The sequence below is a fragment of the Eurosta solidaginis genome, chromosome X (genome assembly GCF_040869045.1).
Source record: "Eurosta solidaginis isolate ZX-2024a chromosome X, ASM4086904v1, whole genome shotgun sequence".
In the NCBI taxonomy this organism is placed as follows: Eukaryota; Metazoa; Arthropoda; class Insecta; order Diptera; family Tephritidae; genus Eurosta; species Eurosta solidaginis.
In genome coordinates, this window is record NC_090324.1 from 158031411 (window position 1) to 158053745 (window position 22335).

The window sequence follows — 22335 nt, forward strand, 5'->3', positions numbered from 1 at the left end:
TTCCAACTCTAGAGCAAGCAACATATAGCTGGCATGGGAAAAGCACGGACTCTCTAAATTTAATCCTGCGACAGTAAGCGATTGCCCTCTTGCTTTGTTGATTGTATTTGCAAAAGCAAGAAAACGTACAGGAAACTGTAAGAGCTTAAAAAACTGTAGGAATCATTGGGATCCGTGGAATGAGCACATCTTCACCTTCGCTTTTACCGCTGATGGTTGTTGCTTCGATTACATTCGGCATTAATTTCTTAACGCAAAGTCTGGTTGCATTGTACAATTTTGGTGGGTCTAAATTCCGAAGAAGCATGATTGGTGAGCATATTTTCAAAGTTAATATATGCGCAGGCATTCCAGGTGGTTCTAAAGAGTTTAGAAATTCAATTGGATAATTCACAATTTGATCTTCATCTGTAACTGTGTCGATCGATTTATATTTCGCCACTTCAACAGGAATTTGGTTTTGAATGCGATCATTGATTTTGTGAACATGATCATATTTGGGAGCTAAGATTGCTCGTTCGCATAGCCAAAAAAAAAAAATTTAAATTTGAAATCCTTTATTCTGAAATATGAAAAACCTTCTTCTTGATCGAAGGAACCTTTAGTCGAAATTTGGTGATGATTGAAATGTGGGAAATACGTTTCCATAGGGACACACACAGAATTTAATTTTTATATAAGATATAGATAGACTGAAGCTATAAAATTTTTTAACGGCGGCATATTACTAAACGTCCAAAAGGAATAACAGCCAAACTCAACAATGCAGTCAAACTTTAGGTGTTAAAATAACCTAAGCTTGTACGGCAGCCATAATTCTGAAAAATCACATTTGTAGGGAAGGTGCCACGCCCCTTTTTTCCCAATTCCAAATTTCACTGGACGTGATGGGACTTAACGTCATATAGCTCCGTACCAATTTTAATTATCCTACCATTACTACATCGAGAGATATGCAGTATGGTATATTCCATTTGTATAGGAGGTGCCACGCCCCCTTTTTCCCAATTCCACATTTTCTTTGTGGTGTTAGGGATTGACCTCATATAACTCTTTACTGAATTTCAATATTCTGGCACGTATTACCTACTTACTTAATTGGCGTTCAACCGTCTAAACCGTTATGGCCGTCCAACAAGATGCGCCAGTCGCTCCTTCGCTCCGCCAACCGGCGCTAATTGGTCACACCAAGGGAGTTTAAATCGTTTTCCACCTGATCCTTCCAACGGAGTGGGGGCCGCCATCTACCTCTGCTTCCATAGGCGGGTTCCGATAGAAACACTTTCTTGGCCGGAGCATCATCTTTCATTCGCATAACATGGCCTAGCCAGCGCAGCCGCTGCGTTTTAATTCGCTGCACTATGTTGATGTATGTGTATAGCTCGTACAGCTCATCATTAAATCTTCTTCGGTACTCGCCATCGCCAACGCGTACATTTTCATAAATCTTTCCAAGAACTTTTCTCTCGAACACTCCCAAAGCCGCTTCATCTGCTGTTGTGATGGTCCATGCTTCTGCCCCATATAGCAGGACGGGTACGATAAGTGACTTGTAGAGTATGATTTTCGTTCCCCGAGAGAGGACTTTACTTTTCAATTGCCTACCGAGTCCAAAGTAGCATTTATTGGCCAGATTGATTCTTCGCTGGATTTCAGTGCTGATATTGTTGCTAGTGTTGATGCTGGTTCCCAAATAAACGAAGTCTTTTACTATCTCGAAATTATGGCTGCCGTGGTTACTAAGGCGCCTATGCGCTGACTCTTTGCTCGATGACAGCAGGTACTTCGTTTTGTCCTCATTCACCATCAAACCCATCTTTACCGCTTCTTTTTCCAGTTTGGAGTAAGCAGAATTAACAGCGCGGGTATTTGGGCCGATGATATCAATGTCATCAGCATATGCCAGTAATTGCACGCTTTAATAGAATATTGTTCCAGTGCGGTTAAGTTCTGCAACTAGTATAATTTTCTCCAGCATCAAATTAAACAAATCGCACGATAGGGGGTCACCCTGCCTAAAACCTCGTTTAGTTTCGAACAGCTCGGAGAGGTCCTTCCCAATTCTGACTGAGCTGATGGTGTTGCTCAACGTCATTTTGCACAGCCGTATAAGTTTTGCGGGCAAACCAAATTCAGACATAGCGGCATATAGGCAGCTCCTTTTCGTGCTGTCGAAGGCGGCTTTAAAGTCGACGAAAAGGAGATATGTGTCGATTCTGTTTTCACTGGTTTTTTCCAAGAGTTGGCGCATTGTGAAAATCTGGTCGATGGTAGATTTACCAGGTCTGAAGCCGCACTGATAAGGTCCAAACAGCCGGTTCACGGTGGGCTTCAATCTTTCGCACAATACACTTGAAAGGACCTTATATGCGATATTAAGAAGGCTGATTCCAAGATGGTTGGTGCATTTTGCAGTATCCCCCTTCTTGTGGACTGGGCAAAGAACACTTAGGGCATGTATACCCTCAGAGTTATGCAGTACCAAAGATTCCATTTGTATGGGAGGTGCCACGCCCCTTTTATATATCGAAACTATTTTTAGCCTAAAACCTTGGTGTTGATCGAAGGAACCTATGGCCAAAATTTGGTGATGATTAAAGTGTGGGAAATACATTTCCATAGGTAACACACAGACACACAGAATTTGATTTTTATATATATAGATAGTAATTAATATCTATATAATCTTATTTAAGTTATTTATATGAATCTATTGACTGCCCAAATGGATCGAGAGATAGGTAGCAGACGAAGTGAGAGATAGGTAGCAGCGAATGACACCAACACAAGGATTGTACCAGTTGTATCTGACGCTGTTAACGTATTTAAAGTGCTAAGGCAACATCTGAACGGCGATGCACTTATTAGGTTGAGTGATGCGTTACAATATAAGCTTCGGCTACTTTTTGCAATTGTGGGAAAGCTTCCTAGTGCCAGCGTAGAGTACTCGGGATGTAATGCAATGCTATTGGTGATTCGAATATTTGCCCACCTTGCACATGAATGGCAGTGTTCTACAGTAATCGTACAGTTTGTGTTTAAATTCTCTGATGTTACTAGATTTTACTTCATTTTGTAGTTCATTGTAGAATTTTAGTCTTTTATAGTACAAATTACATTTGTCTGCTTCTGTTCTATAAGCTGGTAATGTAAAATCATTCTTCTTCTTATATTTACGGAATGAAAATTTCTTACATATTTTACGTTACTTTTCAAATAATCAGGTAAGTTGCCTTCTATTATGTTTCTAATAAACTTCATCGTATGATAAAACAGTATCTGTTTAATGCTTAGCCAGTTTAGAGCGGCGAGCATATCTCTGACAGGTGTGTCATATCATTTCCTAAGAATAAATCGCATACCTCCGTACTATTGCTTTTGCAATTTGTAAATTTGGCTATCTCCCATAATGAAAAATAATGTTGGACAATATATGAAGTGAGGTTCGACTATCAATCTGTAAATCATTACCTTGTACCGTCTACTTAAATACCTGCAGGTTCTTTGCATAAAATATATCTTTTTGGCTATTTTCCCAACCGTGTAATCGATGCGCTTAATAAAGTTGAGTTTATCATCGATTTTGATTCCTAGATACTTGAAAGTACTGACTTTGTCAATAGTTTCGCTGTTTATATTTAGAATTGGAAACTCATTGTTTTGAAAATTCCTTCTTGATATAATCATAAATTTTGTTTTGCTTCAGTTTAAGTCTATTCGAGCATTACCGATCATATACTCTGTTTAAGTCTTCTTGTAATTTTATAATATTTCAGTGATATTATCTCCACTAAGCATCAACAATGTATCGTCAACAAAGTGTTTAATATCACAGTACTTTGGAGAATTGCTTATATCATTAATATAAATATTAAACAGTATAGGTGCCAGGACAGACCCTTGCAGAAGTTCAACAGGCACCTCTCTTTTTTCAGACAGGGATGATCCAATTACAGTTCTTTGACTTCTCTTTATAATAAAGTCTTGGAAGCATTTTAGCTCCGTTTCAGTAACACCTATGCTGTAAAGTTTTTTTGGCCATAAATTTTGATCGATAATCTCAAAAGCACGTTTTAGGTATAGGAATACAGCTATTATATATATATTTCTGCTCAGATCTTTTTTCCAGTTGGCTAAAACAAGGTTCAAGGCACTTTTACAAGAATGTTTTTTCCGAAAACCTGATTGCTGCGGTATAATAATTTTATTATCATCTAGGTACCTACTTCACTAGATGCTTTTTAACTACAGTTTTCAGTATCTTTTCATCACACGCTGACATGTTAATTGGTCTTATCTCATCAGCTCTTATAGTATTCTTGACTTTCTCTATTGATACCACAATTGAAGTTTTCCATAGGTCAGGAACTACTCCTTTGTCTAGACTTTCATTTGCAATTTGAGTATAAAAGTATCCCGTGTATGTTATAGAGTCCCTTATGACTCCTTCAGTTATAAGTTTTTTCCCTCCAATTTTATTTTTGAATTTACTATTTCTAGTATATGCTTGTAGATACCTTCTGAAATTGGAAAGTAAGAGTGCCACTTTGAACAGCCGAAAGTGATACGCTATTGTTTTTAACTGGAATATTCGAGCTGATTTCGACTATACTGTCGATGAAGTAATTATTGAGCGACTGGGCTATTTCATTCTCATGAGTATAAAGTTGGTCGTTTATCAGTATTTTATTTGTTCCATTATTTTCTTTGGACATACATATGCTTTTCTTCAGATGCTTCCACATTGCTTTACTATCCCCAACATTATGTGTGATTCATTGTTCTATATACTTGGCCTTTTTAAACGGTTTTATTTAGTTTGACTTGACAGGCTGGATGGTTGGCTGGCACGAATTTTGTAATAGAAATTTAAGTAACTTTCCGATAAGCTACAAGCTTGAAACTTGGAATATAGTTCAGAACCCGATGACAATGCAATAATAAGAAAAAATCGCCGCTAGGTGGCGCATGGATCGAGATATTCACAAAAATCGTATTTGTGGTCCGATTTGGCTCATATCTTGAAGACATAATACATACATGAATAGAGAGCTACCTATGAAAAAAAAATCGCCGGTAGGTGGCGCAAAGATCGAGATATTCAAAAAAATCGTATTTGTGGTCCGATTTGGTCCATATTTGGAACACATAATACATACGTGAATAGAAAGCGATCTATGATGTCCGATTTGGCTCATATTTGGAACAAATATTACATACAGTGCGGTAGAAGTGACATCAAAATATTTTGGAGTTGGAGGAGGGACAAGCATACGTGGCGCAGAGTCGAGTAAAGTCTTTGGAAGGATTATGTATTGAGGACTTATATTGTGACAAATTGTCAGGAAAGAGTCCCTGTAATAATGAGTCACTAAATGAACTAAATAGAATAAGAAATAATAGGCAATTAAATAAAGACTAAAAACTTGAAAATAAAATAATTAAAAAAAAAAATTTACGGTTTTATTGAAAACAATATTTACATAAAATAACAATAAAACTAAAAGTTAGAAAATAATTAGGTAGGTCCTAGATACTAGTCATCACACTCCTCATCAATCTAGGGCATTGATCAGACAATTAAATAAAAGCGTTGGACGCGTCAAATTTCTATTAATAGTCATATATAAGGCCAACTGAACTTTATGCTACGCCTCACATTTTTAGAATTTTCACGCGCCCAACGCTTTAATTTAATTGTCTGATCAACGCACTAGATTGATAAGGAGTGTGATGACTAGTACCTAGGACCTACCTAATTATTTTCTAGCTTTTCGTATTATTATTATTTCATGTAAGTATTGTTTTCAATAAAACCGTTTAACTTAAACATTTTTTTATACTCAGTTCAGCAGAGCTCACAGAGTATATTAAGTTTGATTGGATAACGGTTGGTTGTACATATATAAAGGAATCGAGATAGATATAGACTTCCATATATCAAAATAATCAGGATCGAAAAAAAATTTGATTGAGCCATGTCCGTCCGTCCGTCCGTCCGTTAACACGATAACTTGAGTAAATTTTGAGGTATCTTGATGAAATTTGGTATGTAGATTCCTGAGCACTCATCTCAGATCGCTATTTAAAATGAACGATATCGGACTATAACCACGCCCACTTTTTCGATATCGATAATTCATTACAAAAGACAGATAAAGCGACGAAACTTGGTAGTTGAGTTGAACTTATGACGCAGAATAGAAAATTAGTAAAATGTTGGACAATGGGCGTGGCACCGCCCACTTTTAAAAGAAGGTAATTTAGAAGTTTTGCAAGCTGTAATTTGGCAGACGTTGAAGATATCATGATGAACTTTGGCAGGAACGTTACTGCTAGTACTATATGTACGCTCAATAAAAATTAGCAAAATCGGAGAAGGACCACGCCTACTTTTAAAAAAAATTTTTTTTAAAGTAAAATCTCCAAATATCCAAATCTAAAAATAAAAGAAAATTTCAAAATGGGGGCGGCTCCGCCCTTTTTCATTTAATTTATCTAGGATACTTTTAACGCCATAATTCGAACAAAAACTAACCAATCCTTTTGAAATTTGGTAGGGGCATAGATTTTATAACGTTAACTGTTTTCTGTGAAAATGGGCGAAATCAGTTGATGCCACGCCCAGTTTTTATACACAGTCGTCCGTCTGTCCTTCCGCATGGCCGTTAACACGATAACTTGAGCAAAAATCGGCATATCTTTAATGAACTTAGTTCACGTGCTTACTTGAACTCACTTTATGTTGGTATGAAAAATGAACGAAATCCGACTATGACCACGCCCACTTTTTCGATATCGAAAATTACGAAAAATGAAAAAAATGCCATAATTCTATACCAAATACGAAAAAAGGGATGAAACATGGTAAGGTAATTGGATTGTTTTATTGACGCAAAATATAACTTTAGAAAAAACTTTATAAAATGGTTGTGACACCTACCATATTAAGTAGAATAAAATTAAAAAAGTTCTGCAGGGCGAAATAAATAACCCTTAAAATCTTGGCAGGTACTACATATATAAATAAATTAGCGGTATCTAACAGATGATGTTCTGGGTCACCCTGGTCCACATTTTGGTCGATATCTGGAAAATGCCTTCACATATACAACTACCACCGCTCACTTTTAAAACTCTCATTAATACCTCTAATTTGATACCCATATCGTACAAACTTATTCTAGAGTCACCCCTGGTCCACCTTTATGGCGATATCTCGAAAAGGCGTCCACCTATAGAACTAAATCCCACGCCCTTTTAAAATACTCATTAAAACCTTTCATTTGATACCCATATCGTACAAACATATTCTAAAGTCGCCCCTGGTCCACCTTTATGGCGATATCTCGAAAAGGCGAACACCTATAGAACGAAGGCCCACTCCCTTTTAAAAATACTCATTAACACCTTTCATTTGATACCCATATCGTACAAACAAAGTCTAGAGTCACCCCTGGTCCACTTTTATTGCGATACCTCGAAAAGGCGTACACCTATAGAACTAAGGCCACTCCCTTTTAAAATACTCATTAACACCTTTCTTTTGATACCCATATTGTACAAACAAATTCTAGGGTCACCCCTGGTCCACCTTTATGGCGATATCTCGAAACGGCGTCCACCTATGGAACTAAGGATTACTCCCTTTTAAAATACTCATTAACACCTTTCATTTGATACCCATATCGTACAAACGCATTCTAGAGTCACCCTTGGTCCACCTTTATGGCGATATCTCGAAAAGGCGACCACCTATACAACAACCACCACTCCCTTTTAAAACCCTCATTAATACCTTTAATTTGATACCCATATCGTACAAACAAATTCTAGGGTCACCCCTGGTCCACCTTTATGGCGATATCTCGAAACGGCGTCCACCTATGGAACTAAGGATTACTCCCTTTTAAAATACTCATTAACACCTTTCATTTGATACCCATATCGTACAAACGCATTCTAGAGTCACCCCTGGTCCACCTTTATGGCGATATCTCGAAAAGGCGACCACCTATACAACAACCACCACTCCCTTTTAAAACCCTCATTAATACCTATAATTTGATACCCATATCGTACAAACATATTCTAGAGTCACCCCTGGTCCACCTTTGTGGCGATATCTCGAAACGGCGTCCACCTATGGAACTAAGGATTACTCCCTTTTAAAATACTCATTAACACCTTTCATTTGATACCCATATCGTACAAACGCATTCTAGAGTCAACCCTGATCCACCTTTATGGCTATATCCCTAAATGGCGTCCACCTATAGAACTATGGCCCACTCCATCATAAAATACTCTTTAATGCCTTTCATTTGATACACATGTCATACAAACATATTCCAGGTTTTCCCTCTGTTCATTTTCCTACATGGTTATTTTCCCTTATGTTGTCACCATATCTCTCAACTGAGTATGTAATGTTCGGTTACACCCGAACTTAACCTTCCTTATTTGTTTTTAATTATTTTAATTTTCTTTTTTAGATACACTCTAATGTTTATTCGTTAACCTACGCTCCTACACATCCTTCACATACAAATTCAAATCCCTATAATAAAAAAATCAATATACAAAAAATGGTCCAAAGGTGAATTAAAATTACAACGACTTTTGCTTATGAAATATATTATAGACGGGAAATTAATAATGATCAATGTAATGTTACGCTATCCTTAAGACACATACGTTACGACAATCAAACATTTTCTTTTGATACGCTGTTATCGACAAAATTTATCTTAACAAGGTATCTTCGCGTGTTGCACAAGTGGAGGGAGGCCTACATGTACTTGTATGGATGTGTGCGTGCACAAAAACGAAAGCACATGCGTGGGTGTAAGTTTGAGTGAAAGTGGTAAGGAATTCCGTTTAGATACGAACGGAGGTATGAGCACGATCTAACTGAAGTTCAGAAAGCTTGTGTTTGCAATTTTATTAATATTAATATTATTAGCGCTTTTTTTTGTACATCTTGTATCATTATGCCAGTCATATTATGATCTGTAATACTCAAATCAAAATTTATGCTATTGAAACTATTGAACAGTTCGCAATTACTACGACAGAAAACGTGGTCGGGACAGCTATCAGAAATACTTCGAGTTGGTGCATTTAAATATGATACTAGACCATAATTTGCCTTTAGTGTAAGATACATATCTATTGTGGCATTATGGTTAAGTATGTCAAGATTAAGGTCGCCTAAGACAATAATATTACCTGACTTTTCATTTTTAAGAATACCTGAGATCTTTTCAAAAAATGTCTGAACAGGAACCGCATGTAGCCTATAAATACACACAAAAGAAACAATCTTACCAGAGATTTTGTGTGACTCTTAAAATATCAGCGCTTGGACATTGATACAACATAATCACATACGTACGTACCACGCACAAAAACTCCAACAGATATTGAAAAATCTCGTATTTCGTTTGAGTAGATCCAAATTTCGGAAATAAAAATTAAATCCGGATAGTATTTAAAAACCTCAAGGTTACACAATAATAAGTCAAAATTTTGCCGAAGACTGCGCACGTTTTGGTGAATTACAACAAAAGATTCATTAAAATTACAAAGTGAATTTATATAGGTAATTTGGCTGGTAATGGCATCGTTGTCATTATTTTAAAAATGATGAAAAGCCATTAGAAACAGCTATTTAATTAAATTATAAAAAAAAAATTCGATTACTTTAATTTTCTTTTGACAAATCGTCAAAAGTTTTTATGTGGCAACCTCGCCATCATAAGGATTCTGCCATTTTCAGCCATAAATACTTTGCTTTTTTAGTTTTCTTCGCCACTGTAAGCAAAGCTCGTCTTATAACCAATAAGACTGTCAATTATGTATATATTTGTTTTGCTCGTCTCGCCAAAAAGCCTAGTTGTCAATTCACCCTTTGGCCTTGCGTTTTCTACTCATTATTTTTCGCTTTAGCTCAGTGGAAGCAAAGAGAACACATCCTTTACGTGGGAATTCTCATTTGTCTGCTTGAGTTTTTAACATAGCATCTGCTTGTATCATCTTGGGAGACAGATATGCCAAATGCGGTACCAATAATTTGCTTTGCGCACTCATTCGCGTTATCACTCGTAAGCTGAGGCACACCAACAATGTCTATAGCGCTGCTCAAAGGCCGCGTTGATGCGTTTAACACAACCTTATGCATTCCAATAACATCGCCACAAGCAACCAAGATGTTGCGTTTGTAAATATGAAGGAACTTCAGACTTGGCAATTGAAGTTTATTACGCCTTGCCCATTCACATATAAAATTTCGCGAAGCACTGTTGTAAACATTCTCCCTATACAACAAAAATACTTACTAACATATTTTGTGTCGTATTTGATTGTTGGCGGCCACCGTGGTGTGATGGTAGCGTGCTACGCCTGCCACACCGTATGCCCTGGGTTCGCACCCCGGGCAAAGCAACATCAAAATTTTAGAAATAAGTTTTTTCAATTAGAAGAAAATTTTTCTAAGCGGGGTCGCCCCTCGGCAGTGTTTGGCAAGCGTTCCGGGTGTATTTCTGCCATGAAAAGCTCTCAGTGCAAAGTCATCTGCCTTGCAGATGCCGTTCGGAGTCGGCATAAAACATGTAGGTCCCGTCCGGCCAATTTGTAGGGAAAATCAAGAGGAGCACGACGCAAATTGGAAGAGAAGCTCGGCCTTAGATCTCTTCGGAGGTTATCGCGCCTTACATTTATTTATTTTTATTCGATTGTTATATTGCAGTTTTTAATTGCGAAAAATGTACCAACCAGTGGGAAAAATAATTTCACTTGCAAAGTGTGCCAACACCCTTAGCCAAAGCAAATGTCGAATTCTTCTTCTTATGATTTGCTTGGAACAAAATGTGGAGTTGGCTACTTTTCAATATCAAATGGCGCCAGTGTCGCTCATTCTACCTTTCTCCATAAAAATACGTGCAATCTACTCAAAATGCATAAGCTTGTGTTAAACTCATCTATATGAAAAACTGCTTAAGTGTCGGACCTATAACAACTGTTGTTCTTTCCAGTTAAGCACACTTTCAAGAGGACCCGTTCACTCAATTCTAGTATTATCTTTTTGAAGCTGCTCCACAGTGCTGAGAAAATCGGAGGTGAGTTTTTTTAAACACTTATGATTTCTTCATACAGAATTTGCATTGTGATGTCTTTTGAGTCTGTACCGTTCTCTTTATGAGTTTTATATTGGTGAGGGCATTGGACTGACTCTGTTTTGTTTGCGTGGTACTATTGTTGTTGTTGTTCGCCAATTTATGCATATTCTCGTTGCTGTTGGTTATTGTATTTTGTGTTACTTGTTTTTGAATGCTGCTGATATTTTGTTTGTTCTTGGGAGGTGCCGACTTTCAAGATTTGGTGGTTGTTTGCGCAGTAGTTTTCGATCCAGAAGGAGCAGGTACTTCTGTTGTAACAAGAGGTGAATAATCTGGCAACGGCTGTTGATGGAGCGACTTGCGGCGTGAAACATTACACGAATCGCATCGATGATTGACACCACTTGCTTTCATGTATTCCAAGTCAGCAACAGTAATTTTAGCACAAGCGGCATGAAAATAGATACCGCAATCCGCACACGCGACTTTAGCTACATCTGTGCTATCAACTTTTTCGCTACAAGTTGGGCAGAACATAATGCTATTTTTTTTTTGTATTTTTAGTTAGAACAAACGTATTGTCAAAAGCGCGCACCCCACAATACTGCGAAAACACATCCGCTCACAATGAAATCAAACGTATAAATTGTTTTCTTTCGCTCCATGTTGATGTACTGCTGTTGTGCTGCGGGCCTTGAATGACCGAGTGCCAGATTTGCTGGAAATTCCGATTTGAATGGTAGTTTCACTCTGTAGCGTCCATCTTCTTCTCGAACTGTGGTTTTCCGTTAGAGTGCTTTGCAGTATTCATCATCTGCAGATCTTCCTGTTCCCAAAACTCTCCCAAACATTGATTGAGGGTGTCATCGGTGCATTCCATTACATGTGTGCTGAACGTTGATACCTTTTCAGCTATGCGACCGCTTAATATCTATCCGAATATTCTGTTTTGGACAAGTAATGTTCCACTCACATTCGGTGAGGATTTGCGGGGTGATATCGCTGCCGATTACCACATCGATTTTCGATGGTATCGAATACTGTGGATCGGCTAACGGTAAATCGGACAGTTCTTCGGGATGGATGCTTGAAACTCTAACTGTGGGCAAGAACTTAGTTATCTGGCAGACTTTATTGGCATTATTTACAACCGTTCCACCCATTCCAGATATCTGGTGAAGAGACTCTTTTGTGGGTAGAACCAGAAGCTTTTGTATACGCGATGATACAAAGGCCGGTTCTGAACCTTGGTCTATTAGGGCACGAATTTTATGATATTCGCCAGCAAAGTATACTTATACTACTGCTGTTGGTAGTAGGGGGGTTCATTTATTACTCGAAAAGAGAGTAGAAACCGGGTTTTTGTCTTCAGACCGTTGGGACGAGGTCGCTCTTGCTGCGGCTTTCGATATTGAGGCCGCTCGCCGTCCGTTCTCCTAGGGGTTCCGGCTTGGGCGTTTAGAGCTCTGGGATTTGGTTGAGATTGTTGGGCTGCAAATGCAGTAACGAATGATGACGCTTTTGGCAATATACGCACGATAAACTACTTTTACATTCGTTCTTGGGGTGTGACGTTGTTAAACAGTTTTCGCAGTAACAATTTCCTCTCTCACAAATTTGATTCGGTCTGGTACCGATAAATTTCTAAACCTAACGTAAGATTTGACTACGTGGTATTGATTGCATAATCTACACGAAGCCGTTTAATGAACTCTGTATGACATGCATGGGTTCTATTATTTTTAGCTTGGGTCGAGTTTTGGTTCACCATTAAAACTCTAAAATTGGGGGTTCGCCTTGCCGATCTATAGGTACTTAATATTTCTACTACCTCGTATCTGCTGGTCAAAAATCTATTCATATCATCCCAAAGCGAGAGCTCTTTTCGGGAGATGAGGGCTTGTTTCCATAGTGAAAGGCTTTCACTTGGCAGCTTTGATGAGCGCAGGTAAACGTGGATTGGGTCCCAGTCCGTTGTCGGGGTTCCTTGGGTGTTAAGGGTACACTGTATGTAGATATGTATATTTTTCCATCTTATTTTTAATAATTTCTTTTGTAACCCTTTTGTTTTGTTTGTCCGCACCGACTGCGTTTATTTTTTGTTTATTATTTATGTAAAAAGCATTTGATTTTTATGAAAAAAAATTTCGTGTTGTTTTTTTTTATTTATTTTTCCTTTTTTTGTGTTTGTTTAAATGAAGTACTTTTTTCACAAATTTTATTTTCCCTTTCTTCCTTCTTTGTTTGTGTATTGTATTTGTATGTATTTTGTGATTTTTTTGTAACACTTTTGTTGTTAGGACTTAGTCCGAAAATTTGATCATGTCTTCAACACACATAATCCCGTCGGCGCATTTCGGGACTATTTTGGGGGTCATTTTGGGGCCCTTCCGGGATCATTTCTGGATGGTTTTCGGGACTATTTCTCCTTGCGGACAGGGCCGCGGGTAAAGGCTAGTGAAGAATAACCTGTGAATAAAATGCATTTCATCAGTCCATGACCACAATAATCTACAATTGTTTTTTTTCTAAATTTGCGAAAGTTTGACGCTTATCTGTTAGAATACGCATATATGCTGAATAGAGGCTCAACATCACAAGATGTAACGGGACCATATTTGAATTTGCATCAAAAGGGGCCGGGAATTTGAATATCGGTTTCCAATATGTTGTTGCTAGTCGAAAGCATTTCTGCTTATTTTGATATGTCTCCGAAAGCTGTAATCCTTATTGAAACAGCATTAATTTTGACCACCCTATTTGCCCACATAGTCCAGGTGTTGCGTGAAGTCCTTCAAAAGTTGTTTTTATAATAGCCATTAAATCCGTCAGACAGACTCCCGCCACTCTAACTTGTTTATGACATTTGGTAAACTTCCAAAATTTGTTTCAATATAAACTAAATTACCCATCATCCTTTCACTTTGCAATAAAATACTTTCCCCTGCGTTTAACTGCATGACAACCTAAACATAAAATTTGATTTAGAAACAAGTAAGGAAGCGTAGGTTCGGGTGAGCCAAACATAAGATACCTAGCAGTATGTATTAGCATCTTATATAATATAATATTACTTTTTTCCACATTTTGTAAAGTTAGTGTAGCTTTGAATCAATGTTTTTTTGCTATAATACAAAATTATAATACCGTGTAAGTTTTACACAGCTAAGTATAAAATTTCAAAGTTTAGTTCCTTAGAACAAACCTCCTTAATTTTTTCCAAATTGTTAGCATAAAAAAGGCTGCTGCCAACTATGTATCCCATCGCGTTAATACTGGTTGTGGTGGTAGTGGAATATTGGCAAGTATTTCCCTATACTTTTCAATACGAAGCGGGGCTTTTATAAATATTTTTTTAACCAAAAAATCAATTTGTTCACATTTGGAAAATATTGCCGAATTTCCTCGGCGTTACGATTTATACCATGTGCAACGCACGTTAAATGGAAAACTTCTCAATACTTCACCAGCATTTGACATGTATGCGGCGGCGTCTGCAACCAGCAATAAGACTTTCTCATCATTGTCACCGTGTAACCACAAAATCCTTAAGGCATTGTTGACGAATCTAGCGATATTGTCCGCATTGGTTTTTGGTAACTGCTTGCAGGCGAACAAGTGGGAAGTTGGTGTTTCTTCCGCTTCACATAACTTACCAACTATTAAATTTGCGTTATAGCGTCCACCTGTATCCGTAGCAGTCACCCAAATATTTTTTCGAGGAGCCCCTCTATATTTCATTATTCAAGCTGCGACAGGGCATTTTAATTGCAATCATCGCTTCAAACATGTCAAAATAAAATACATTTTTCTCTATCTCTCCTAGATTTGAGATATTTGGCACCATTTAACATCTAAGATTCGTCTTGTGCACGTCGGTGTTTAAGTGCTGTGTTAGCTGAGGTTTCCGTTTACATATTAGCTTTAAAAACAACCACCTTAAATATTATTAATATTAATAATGATAAAATAATTATTGTTTGGCCTTGAGCTCGATTCAAACCCGCTATCTTACAAATCAGTAGGCCGATATAACAACAAAAATTGTTAATACATCCCAGAGCACAGGGAAAAAGTGTCAATAAAATATGACACTATGGCATCACTGCCATGAAACAAGTCCAATTTTCACATCCATTCTGCAAGAGATTCCGCAGAGCTGTGAATATCAATTGGCAAGAACCAGAATAGAAGTAGGAATAAGGAAGACAAACAAAAAACCACTGTGATGGCCGAATGGTTATAGCAGAGACGCCTAAAGCTTGCCGATGAAGGAATTTAGCAGTTCCCGAAATGGATCTATACAACGAGCTTTGGCAGTTGTCAAAATTTTTTCTTTCTTCTATTCTAATTTAATAATTTTTAACACGCTTTTACTAGCTTAGCCTGTATCTATGTAACGGAATCTTTGAGCTTAATTTTCACCGGTTTCTAGAAGTCTGATTAATTTGAAACTTTGCATACGTATCAAGGCTCAATGAGAATGCATTAATGTGATGGTGTCGTGACATAAGGTCAACGGCCATAAGGTCAATTGGCCTTATTAACACTTTGAATGGCCATAGGTTTGATTGAAACTTTGCACACGTATCAGGGCTCGATGACAATGCATTAATGTGATGCTGTGGTGACATAAGGTCAACGGCCATAAGGTCAATTGGCCTTATTACTGCTTTGAATGTCCATAAGTTTGACTGAAACTTTGCACACGTATCAAGGCTCGATGGCAATGCATTAATGTGATGGTGTGGTGGCATTAGGTCAACGGCCATAAGGTCAATTGGCCTTATTACCACTTTGAATGGCCATAGGTTTGATTGAAACTTTGCACACGTATCAGGGCTCGATGTCAATGCATTAATGTGATGGTGTGGTGACATAAGGTCAACGGCCATAAGGTCAATTGGCCTTATTACCACTTTGAATGGCCATAAGTTTGATTGAAACTTTGCACACGTATCAAGGCTCGATAACAATGGTTAATGGAGTGGAGCCGAGAGCCCCGGTAATGCAGAGATCCGATCTCCGTTCCACCTTTTGAAGCATTTTAAGATAGGTACTTTTAGCTAGTGCAGGCCACCAGACCAAGGCACCATAAAGAAGAATCCGGAGCACAATGGCTGTATAAATCCAATAGGTCACCTTTGGGCGGAATCCGCAGGAGGTGCCAATTGCCCTCTCGCAGGTGAACAACTCCGCTGCTGCCTTCTTGGATCGCTCCTCTATATGGTCACTCCATAATAGCTTCCTATCCAGAATGACTCCCAAATACTTGACTTGATCGCTAAACGCTAAGAACGTACCCCCAATTCTTGGCGGTGATTTGGTACTTTGTACCTCCTCGCGAAGAGGACAAGCTCGGTTTTATCCGGATTGACTTCCAAACCTGTGGCTGTGGCCTAGTGCGAAATTTTGGATAGTGCCCCTTCCATTAGGTTGCAAAGAGTTTGCGGAAATTTCCCCCGCATGGTGACGCAGATGTCATCTGCATACGCGATCACTTGGTGACTTTCTGCCTCCATGAGGCGTAGTAGTTGTTTGACGGTAACCACCCAAAGTAGCGGAGAGAGAACGCTGCCCTGCGGAGTGCCTCTGCCGACCAGTCTGCGGATCACGCATCCACGTAGCTCAGTTTTAATATGCCTACGCGTAAGCAGATTGTATATAAAGTCCGCCGGGCACGCGTCAACCCCCATATCGGCCAGCGCCGAGGTTATGGCCTCAGGGAGAACGTTGTTGAAGGCTCCCGCTATATCTAGAAATAGCACCAGTCAATTGACCTTTCGATAACGGATACCAGTGAGTGCAAGGCCGGTTTAGTATACCTACCTTTAGTATAGGCATGTTGAGGTTGCGAAAGAAGCAATGGCTCAATCCTCCTCCTGATGTAGTCCTCTAGGAGTCTTTCGAGTGCTTTTAGCAGAAAAGAAGATAAGCTTATAGTCCTATAATCATTTGGTTTATTGTGGGATGTTTTCCCTGCCTTGGGGATAAAGACCACGTTGACTTCTCTCCACGATGCTGGTACGTAATTGAGCCTACGGCAACCTATAAACATCCCTTTTATCCAGGGCTTTATAAGATCGGCAGTATACTGTAGCTGAGCCGGAAAAATTTCATCCGGCCCGGCGATTTATAGGGTTTGAAGGTCTGTAAAGCCCAATCAATCCTTTTATCATCTGTGATTTTGCTTATGAGCTGATCATTAGGTGACCCTCCGCTAACAATATTTGAAGACACGCCGGCGCTTGCTGGGAAGTGTGTATCCATAAGCAAGTTTATGGTTTCAGCGCTGGAGTCCGTCCAGTGCCCATCTGGCTTTTGTACGTAATCCTGGAGCAGCTCCAGGATGTCAGCTGGTTCCGTTGGCGTCACTGGAACCCAGGCTCTAGCCCTTGGTCGTGAGGTGATATCACGCGCATCCACTACCTTGAGGCGCGTGCCCGGATATACCACCCCTATCAGCGTGACGGCGGCCCTATAGAGGTTTACCGACCTGGCGTCGTCACAAGCAATTAGCTTGACATTGCCCTGGAAACAGCCTGCATCGGTGTAAGATGGCGGTGGACCAGGGTTGTCTTTCTTAACCTTAACGGCCACCGTAGCGAGCGCGGCCTCGATCCACTTCAACTGTTGTTTCGGGATCCTGCCATCTTCGCTACTTTCGTCTATAATGCCAATGATCTGCCGACCCTTGGCAATTTCGGCGAAAGACCGCGTCCAGCCTCCCTGCGTCTTGGCCCTTTTCGGTGCCGTGGGGTTGGATTCATCCATGGACCGCTGGCGTTTCGAGGTTTCATCACTCTCGACTAAAACTTTTAAAATGTAGTCAAATGCACCCCACGCTTTTTAATCTGAATTAAATTATTCTCTTAATAACTTATATTTTATTATAGTTTTATTTTGAGGTAACTAACTATAAATGATAGTTTTGACCTTCTACTACTGTTATATAACCCCTTTTTAATTGAAAATTATTTTCTATTTTTTAGTTCGGTTAGCTATAAAAGCGTGTTTTTTTTTAGGTTTTTTAAACTATTATTTATTTCAATTAAGAAAAAATTTATCATAACAATTGTAATGATAAAATAATTATTGTTGGGCCTCGAGCTCGATTCAAACCCGCGATCTTACAAATCAGTAGGCCGATATAACAACAAAAATTGTTAATACATCCCAGAGTACAGGGAAAAGGTGTCAATAAAATATGACACTATGGCATCATTGCCATGAAACAAATAAGATATTTAGCTGTAAAGAAAAAGTGATTATTAGTTACATGTATACTACGGGTGGTGATGGGAAAGCTGACATCCTATCATTAGAAGGCAGTAGGGCTACAGGGAAAAAAGCAACAAAAACAACACAAATCCATTCATACTTGTCCCTAGTGCTCCCAACCGCGACGCATAAGGGGGTCTTGAGGACCTGCCTCTGGGACTGGTTGTGGCCACTAGGGTCAATTTCTTACACATACAGGTTGGTCCCAACACACCCTATGCAAGCAAAACCCGTATATTGTTTAAACTTGGTATTTGATACCAAAAAGACAATAAAAATATATTTGATGAAAGAGAAGTTAACGAGAAAAATAATCTGATGTACGCGAACAGGCACACCCTAATGGTTGCCATATCTATCTCTGTCTTTTAATATCTTAAAAATTGCAAAAAAAACAAATTTATGTATGTAGCAAAAATTCAAACGCTGTTGCAAAAATTAAAAGTAAATCCCTGACCTAGGCTAAGGCGTTAGGTATATCGGTCATTGACATATATGTAAAGAAATGGAACACAAATAGTATTGTCAATTTTCTCACTCACCTGATCTCAGCACATCAGAATTGTAGGCGCCTTCAAGCTGCGGGGACCTGTGAGGAAGGGAAATTTACATACATATGTCTTTGCCTACTCATAAAAAATACCTGATACTGCCTGAGCAAAGGTTCAATGAAGTTTTTAATTGTCTCCGCGATCACACACTCGCGATAGCGGGCGGCGAGTGGGTAAACACGCAAACTGAACAAAATTAAAAAACCAAGAGGAAAACGCGAAAGCTGTAAGTGACAAAAAAAAATATAGAAAAAAAGGAAACAAAAAAAAAGTAGAAAGTTTAAAACGAGAAAAAAAAGAATTACAAAAAGAATCGAGCAAGGAAGCTCCAAATCGGCAGTTAATTGCTAGTTCTAGTGTTTGTTGAATATAACCCTAATTAGGAGAACTTAAGAAAAATTACTACGAACTAAATGTATAAGGAAATGCTGCAGTGAACAAAATAAATGAAGATATGATATGAAAAAAAACTATTGACGAAAATTAACAAAAAAATTACAAAGGAAATTCAAAAGTTAATATTAATGATAATAATCAAAAAAAAGTAAGGTGTGGCAAAATAGTGATAAAATCCATTAAAAAAAAAGAAATTCCAATAAAAAGAAACATGTGTCAAATGCCCTTTTATGCCCTCCTTGGGCGTTCGATGCTGGTGGCGCCGGCGATGTCGCTGTGTTGCTGCTGCTGTTGTCGTTTCTTCACGTTGCGTGGGTGCTGGCGGCGTCGCTGTCGTCGCTGCTGCTGTCTATCGGCCACTTTCGGTCACTTTGGCCGATCCTCTCTCTTGCGCTCTCTCTCCCCTTCTCCGAACTTTACTGATCGGCGGTCCCAATATTCCGCCGTTCCTACGGTCGCTCTGGGTAATGAAGTATGCGGGTAAGTATTCTGGCCCATTTCCTTCGTCCCGCCAGAGTATTCTGCAAAAGAAAAAGACCAAAATGACAAAAATCAAAATTTACAGCTGGTGTCTTTGTACTTGAAACTTCTCCTAACGGACTGAGGCTGGTTGACTTTGGCGGTGCTCGAAACATGGTCATATCAAGCACGAGGTTCATGCATAAAAAGATACAGCAAGCTACATGGCTGTCTCCTGATCGAAATACTCGCAATCAGATCAATCACGTTGTGATAGACGGACGGCATGCCTCCAGTGTTTTAGATGTGCGAACGATCCGCGGACCTAACATCGATTCGGACCATTATCTTGTTGCAGCCAAAATACGCAACCGCCTCAACGCGGCTAAAAACAAGGAACAAAAAACACAAGGAAAGCTAGACGTCGAAAAGCTTCAATCACAACAGACTGCCAATGAATTCGCAACTCGACTCTCACACCTGCTCTCTGAGGGCACAACTCATCCTGAAGGAATACAGGAGCAGTGGGAGCATATCTCCAAAGCACTTCATACTGCCGCCGAGGAAAAAATTGGTTACCGGCGGCCACGAAAAAACAACTGGTATGATGAAGAATGCCGCGTTGCAACCGAAAGAAAAGACGCTGCCTACAGGGCTACGTTAAAAGCGAGCACGACAAGAGGAGTGTGTGAACGCTATCGTGAGTTGAAAAGGGAAGCGAGACGCCTTTTCAGGAAGAAAAAAGCAGAAGCAGAAAGGCGTGAGTGCGAGGAGCTTGAGCTGCTAGCCACCAGGAATAACGCCCGAAAATTCTACCAAAAAATACGGCGACAGACGGAAGGTTTTAAGACTGGGGCAAACTCCTGTAGGAATGAAAACGGCGACCTTGTAACTGATGTCCAGAGAGTGCTTAGATTATGGAGGGAACACTTCTCTGCTCTCCTAAATGGAGGCAGCAATTCACCGCGCAGAGATGAAGAACCCGATCCCGCAATCGACGATGATGGAATATATGTCCCCCCGCCCGATTTGACGAAGTTAGAATAGCAATAACCAGATTGAAAAACAACAAGGCCGTGGGCGCTGATGGATTGCCTGCGGAGCTATTCAAGTTCGGCGGCGAGGAGTTGGTAAGGCGCATGCAGCAGCTTCTTAGCAAAATATGGGCGGACGAAAGCATGCCCGACGGTTGGAATCTAAGTGTTCTTTGCCCAGTCCACAAGAAGGGGGATACTGCAAAATGTACCAACTATCGTGGAATCAGCCTTCTTAATATCGCATATAAGGTCCTTTCAAGTGTATTGTGCGAAAGATTGAAGCCCACCGTGAACCGGCTGATTGGACCTTAACAGTGCGGTTTCAGACCTGGTAAATCTACCATCGACCAGATTTTCACAATGCGCCAAATCTTGGAAAAAACCCGTGAAAAGAGAATCGACACACATCACCTCTTCGTCGACTTTAAAGCCGCCTTCGACAGCACGAAAAGGATCTGCCTATATGCCGCTATGTCTGAATTTGTTTTCCCCGCAAAACTTATACGGCTGTGCAAAATGACGTTGAGCAACACCATCAGCTCAGTCAGAATTGGGAAGGACCTCTCCGAGCCGTTCGAAACTAAACGAGGTTTCAGACAGGGTGACCCCCTATCGTGCGATTTCTTTAATTTGATGCTGGAGAAAATTATACTAGCTGCAGAAATTAACCGCACTGGAACAATATACTATAAAAGCGTGCAATTACTGGCATATGCTGATGACATTGATATCATCGGCATAAACACCCGCGCTGTTAGTTCTGCTTACTCCAAGCTGGAAAAAGAAGCGGTAAAGATGGGTTTGATGGTAAATGAGGACAAAACGAAGTACCTGCTGTCATCGAGCAAAGAGTCAGCGCATATGCGCCTTGGCAACCACGCTACTGTTGGCAGCCATAATTTCGAAATAGTAAAAGACTTCGTTTATTTGGGAACCAGTATCAACACTAGCAACAACATCAGCACTGAAATCCAGCGAATAAATGCCAATAAATGCTACTTTGGACTAGGTAGGCAATTGAAAAGTAAAGTCCTCTCTCGGCGAACGAAAATCATACTCTACAAGTCACTTATCGTACCCGTCCTGCTATATGGGGCAGAAGCATGGACCATGACAACAGCAGATGAAGCGGCTTTGGGAGTGTTCGAGAGAAAAGTTCTTCGAAAGATTTATAGACCTCTACGCGTTGGCGATGGCGAGTACCGAAGAAGATTTAATGATGAGCTGTGCGAGCTATACGCAGACATCAACATATTCCAGCGAATTAAAACGCAGCGGCTGCGCTGGCTAGGCCATGTTATGCGAATGAAAGATGATGCTCCGGCCAAGAAAGTGTTTCTATCGGAACCCGCCTATGGAAGCAGAGGTAGAGGGCGGCCCCCACTCCGTTGGAAGGACCAGGTGGAAAACGATTTAAACTCCCTTGGTGTGACCAATTGGCGCCGGTTGGCGGAGCGAAGGAGCGACTGGCGCGCCTTGTTGGACGGCCAT

General features: G+C 39.7%; 1 protein-coding gene across 1 annotated transcript in view; it reads right to left on the reverse strand.

The window, feature by feature from the left end:
• toy (twin of eyeless) overlaps positions 1-22335 on the reverse strand; it is a 1118401-nt gene that overhangs the window by 129756 nt on the left and 966310 nt on the right. The gene's annotated exons all lie outside the window — the stretch shown is intronic.